The sequence below is a fragment of the Rhinolophus sinicus genome, linkage group LG06, assembly GCF_036562045.2.
Source record: "Rhinolophus sinicus isolate RSC01 linkage group LG06, ASM3656204v1, whole genome shotgun sequence".
Lineage (NCBI taxonomy): Eukaryota > Metazoa > Chordata > Mammalia > Chiroptera > Rhinolophidae > Rhinolophus > Rhinolophus sinicus.
In genome coordinates this window covers 32356645-32362465 of record NC_133756.1, presented here as the reverse complement: position 1 = coordinate 32362465, position 5821 = coordinate 32356645, and the positions used below count along the sequence as shown (strand labels likewise).

At 39.8% G+C, this 5821-nt stretch overlaps 1 pseudogene; it reads left to right on the top strand.

Moving 5' to 3' along the window:
- The first annotated feature begins 465 nt into the window (after positions 1-465).
- On the top strand, positions 466-870 carry LOC109447106 (gametocyte-specific factor 1; annotated as a pseudogene).
- Positions 871-5821: the final 4951 nt, after the last annotated feature.

The following is a 5821-nucleotide window of genomic DNA, read 5'->3' as shown; positions in this document are numbered from 1 at the left end:
TTGAGGCAGAGGTCTGTCCAAAGTTAGGGTGTAAGACATGCAAACATCTGGGGGCAGGGGGGTGGGTACGAGGAGTTTAAGAAGGGAGGGCAGCAAGTGCAAAGATCCTGAGGTAAAGAGACAAATGAGAAGGGAGAATGGACTCCTACTTCCTAAATCCAGTCAAAGGGCATTTCTCAATACTAACCTTATTTGACTCTACAACAGTCACCAACTATTGATTTCTCCCTCCATCTTGAAAATCCTTTTGCTATTTTCTTCTACCATGCCATTCTCCTCTAGTTTTTCTGCTTTTTCTCTGTCCATCCCACTTCACTTTTGTTCTTGAGAGCCTCAACCTCTACCTAATTGTTTAAAACTTCCTTGGGGAATAATTGACAAGTGTGATTGTATATATTTAAAGTGTACAACGTTGGAGGAGCTTCTCTTGACCAAGTACTTAGATTCAGCTCCTTCTTTTCCAACATGGAAGAAAGTTACATTCATTCCCTGGGCCCTAAATAGCTATTACAATGCCCCTATGATAAAACAAAAAACAAAACAACAAAAAAAACCCACCAGATCAGAACCTGCAGATTTCCTTATCATCTTATCAAGTATAGAAAGAATTATCCTGATGCCACCAATTGGTTATTTGTCCTTCCAATGTTTGCCACCAAGTTCCTCAGGCCTAAATCACTCATCATATCTCAAGTTGTGCTGACAAAAGTTGTATAGAGTAAGACGTTTCCAACCAAACCAGGAACCTTGGACAAGAGACTGGCTAAGAGCACGGTGCCCTCTTTGCGATGAAGACTAGCTTCAGGCAAGTGCATTCCCAAGTCTCTGCCATTTGTTCTGCCATGAAAAAACAATGGAAATGCACAGTAACTGAATATCTACCTCATCAAAAGCCTGACCATAAAATACTCTTGCTTCTTCCTGCTACCGGTGAGGTCTTCCTTTTTCATCTAATCTAATTATAGAAAGATAAACTCTCTGTGACTTTCAAAAAAATAATAAAGTACATAATGTGATAATTTGATACACATTGTAGAATGGTTATCAAGATCAAGATAATTAACATATCCATCAGCTCATATAGTTAACTCTTTCATTGTGTGTATGCTGAGAATGCTTAAGATCTATTATAGTCTGAGCAACTCTTTCATTGTGTGTATGCTGAGAATGCTTAAGATCTATTATAGTCTGAGCAACTTTCAAGTACACATTCCCATATTACTAAAAGGTCACCATGCTGTGTATAATAAGCTCCTCAGAACTTATTCTTCTTGTAACTGAAAATTTGTACTCTTTGACCTGCACATCCCATCCCCCCACCCCCTACTCTCCCGCAACCACCATTCTATTCTTTGTTTCTAGGAAATTAGCCCCCGCCCTTTTTTTAAAGATTCCACATATAAGTGATATCATATATTTTTTGTCTGGCTCTGTCTAACTTATTTCACTTAGCATAATACCCTCCATGTTCATCGATGGTGTCCCGAATGGCACCTCATTCTTAAACATGGGTAGTATTTTCCTATGGCTTTGTCTCTGACTTGCTTTTCTATTACTCTGTATTCACTTGCTAAGTGATCTCAGTCATGATTTTGGCTTCAACTACCACTCACAGGTTGATGAAACCAAAGTTTATATTTCTAATCCATACTTCTTTTCTGAACTCTGGACTGATATATCTAACAATTATGCGTCCCTCTATTTGGATATATGCCAGGAACTTCAAAGTCATTCTGTCTAAAAATGAGCTCATCATTTTCCTTCTTAAAGCAAACTCTTGCATACTATTCCCTATCTAAATTGGTAAGAGGTACCCTCAACCTAGTTGCCTAAGCCAGAAACCTAAATGTCTCTGAGATTCCTCCCACTTCCTTTCCCTCCATGTTTGAAGAGTCACAGGTCCAGTCTCTACTATCTACTATTTCCATGCCCAAAGTCACTGCCTAATGCAGACCCACCTCCACCATTACCTGCCATTTTTTCATTGACTTGCCAGCTTCCCCACTGGTCTCCCTGAGTCCAGTCTCTTACTCCTGATCCTATATTTTTTTTCATTCTCCTCTAGGTTATTAATTCCTATGCCTAAAATTCCCAAATTCTATATTGATTTCTACCTGTGAACCTCAGGTTTCTATGTTCAATGTTCATCCAAGACTGAAATTCAGTGTCCTTATATGAACCAGAACTATGAGTCTCATTCTTGATATTTAATTCTTTATTGTAGCCTGTACACAATTAATCATAGGTCCACCTTACCTCCAAATCTGCTCATTTCTCTCTTAACCAACCTCCCTTAACCTAGCAAACCTTTTTTCATGTTTCCTGACCTTATTTTCTGCACTGACTCTGGAAAGATCTTATGAAGTGCATATCCAATTTTGTCACTTCTATAATTAAGAGTCTCCCCATTTCCATTAGTATAAATCACGAATTTTTTAGTGAGGAACATTTGGCTTTTCAAGATCTGGTCCCTACCTACCTCTCCAAGCTCATATTCCATTAGTCAACACAGGCACCCTATACTTCTGCTACTCTAAATCAGTTACAATCACAAGTTTAATATATCATGTTCTCACTGATCTCCAGTCTGTTGTATATACTGTACCTTCTGTACAGTCAGTGCCGGCAAAATTCTATTCAATCTTGAAGTCATAGCTTAATCTCACTAGCCTCTTCTCATGGTCCATAATCACAGCTGTCACTATGTTAGGTGCTTCCCCTCTGTGTTCTGGGTTGCCTGAGTAATTGCAGACATCTCTGTCCTGCACCTAGAATTTTAAGTCCACTGATTTCTCTTCCCCTCATGTGTAAGCTCTTTGAGGCCAGGGTCTGTGATTTACCTCTTCACCCTCAGACCCTAGCTTTGGTCTAACACACAGAAAGCATTCAATAAATGTTCTTTCAGAGGTATGGAGGGAAGAAAAAAATAACCAAACAGAACAGTGCTTAGGAAGAATGCAGAAAGTAGGAACAAGATGAGTCCACACATAATGAGGAGAACAAACCAGATGTCCCAAGGTCACTTCCAGCCTTGAGCTGTGATGAATGTCTGGGACAGGAAAACTTGAAAATCATATTGAGAGAAGACTTTTGTTGTGATTCATCTCATTCATCTCACTCCCTCTTTCCTCTGATCTACAAAAAGAAAGATATATTTAGACCCTGAATGAGGAATAAGCCAATGGTTTTTCAGGTGCCATTATTTAACTATTTGCCTATTAGAGCTAAGCAATGCACAATCTATCTTTCTTTTCCTCTTCATCTGTATTATCTGCCTTTTCATGAAGGAAGAAAAAGCAACAAAAGTACAGTAAGAATATGTGGTTGTTTAATTTGGGCCTTTTTTGTATCCTCTAATAACCCAGAAAACTGGTGATTCTTAGTCCTTGCTGAATTATACAGGATATATTATCCTTGCCCGTTCCACTGCAGGAGAATAATGGTGTGGGGAAGGAAGAGAAAGGGACAGTATTTTTCCAGGCTTTTTTCCCAAACAAAAAGGAAAAAGCTACTGCCAAAGGGCTATGTGTTTTGCTAGGCACTGAATCTTTCTCTCTGGCAATATCTAAAATCCTCAGGAGAACACAGAAATTTGACTTTTGGAAATCGCTCTACTAAACTAAAATTATGAATAAATGGGAACCTATACCCATGACTCTTTTAGGCACTATTATTTGAAGTGGCAAAAGACAAAAACACTAGAAACTACTGGAATATTTGTTATAGGGGAATATATAAATAAAATATGGTGTATACAAACTATGGATATTATGGATAAAATAAGTTAAATCTAAATGTATTTACCTGAAGGGGTTTGAATGAAATATAGGTGAAAAAAGCAACTTATTTTTATGAGTTTATAAGTCTTGTTTCAAAAAAGTATGACAAAAATCTCTAAATATGTGACTATATATACATATATACACACATACGCGTATGTACGTTGTATGTGTATATAGATACACACACACACACACACACACACACACACTTTAACAGTAAAAGTCCTCAACTCTTGCTTTAAGTCTAAACACCATTCTCACAAGTAGAATCCCTTTGACTCCTACAGGCTCTCCTAGTGAGCTTGTTATGATAGCACACCTGGAGAAAGAAAGGGGAAAATGGAGACTAAAACTCTCTCACTGGGCTGCATAACTCTTTCCTTAAATTGACCAGCCTGCTGACTGACAGCACAGTGGGCTGTGGAAGCCCAAGCTCTGGAATGGTCCATCAGCACTCTGTGTTCTAGGGAAGGAGAAAAAGAAAAATGCAGCCTGATTGTCTCTTGGCTCTTAGCCAAAGGAGTTGCTAGTGGTGGGAGTGGAATTTTTCCATGGCAAAGGAAGAGGAAAAATCAGATCACATTTCCTACAGGCAGAGCCTATTTATTCAGGAAGATCTTGGGGGCCCTTGCTGTTCGTAGCAGGAGCGTGTTCATTGGATCATGCCTTGCTTTTCACCATTAGAAATCTTTTCTTCCTTCCTTCCTTCCTTCCTTCCTTCCTTCCTTCCTTCCTTCCTTCCTCCCTTCGTCTCTCCCTTCTTTCCTCCCTTCCTCCCTTCCTCCCTCCCTTCCTTCCTTCTCTCTCTCTCTCTCTCTCTCTCTCTCAATCTCACTCTCTCTCACCTTCAGGTTTGAAGGTGTTTCTCCCTAAAATGCAAACGTCCTAGAGAAGCACCACGTGTGACCATTACCAGATTAAGAGCACAAGGAAGTCAGAACAAACAACCATGAAGAACTATTCGTTCAGCAAGGAAAGTGACATCCTCCAAAAGAATCCAACTTTGCTCTCTTTTACCTCACAAAAAAACTGCATCAGTAGCTTTGGGGCCACTTGAGAGCCCACAAGTGGGGGCTCCTTTCTTTTACCTCTTCTCCCCCTCTCTCCCAGCCAGGGTGTTTGGATAGGATTCATGGACATTCAGAAACCATTTTTGTAAAATTTCACTTCGGAGCAAATTCTATGATAAATGTGGCACCACAGAATTGTGTACTTGGAAGGGACTTAATAGCATCTACTCCCACCTCTACTGATACTAATAATATTTGACACCATTTTCTGAAAGCTCACTATCAGCTATGTGCTTTGCCACTTGATATAATCACCATAACATTCGTAGGAGGTAAAGGCTTCCTTTTCCCAGTTCAGATGAAGAAACAGGCTAAGTAACTTTCTGAAGTCACACAGGCAGTAAATTATTATGACCAGGCAATCAACCTCCAGATTCCACCCTCTTTGCCCAAGGTATACTGCCTCTCTTTATGATGCCCCTGAAAAGTGATTACAGTCTCTGCTTGGACACCTCCTGTAATGGAAGGCTCACTATTTTTAGAGGCAGTCCATTGCTAAGCATGAGAAAATTCTTTTTTGTTGTTTTATACTGGCTGTCTTCTTTTCAGCCATATTAATCAGAACATATCAAACCTCTGTTATCTGTTCTTAGTTCTTTCAACTGTTCCTTCCTGTTTCTCACCATGTTGGTCTGACTTCTCGATACACTTTCCTGTTTCTCAACTTCCCAACTTAATTGTCATGGCCAGAACTAAAACATTACCCAATTGTAAACTCCGTGATGGAAGAGAATATATCTGTCTTGTTCCCCAAACAAAGCCAGACTCTTGCCTCATTCTGGATGCTTTCAAATTTGGCTAACGCAGTCTAGCTCACTGCTAGCTTTATCGGCAGTCCCCCCCACCTCAACACTGAAAACCCACCCAGAGTTTGCTGTCACTCAAATGGCACTAAGACTTTCTGAAAAACACTGGCACATAGCCAAGCAGGTCTTCCCCAAACTGTTTTTGTAAAACAGGCTTGTTTTA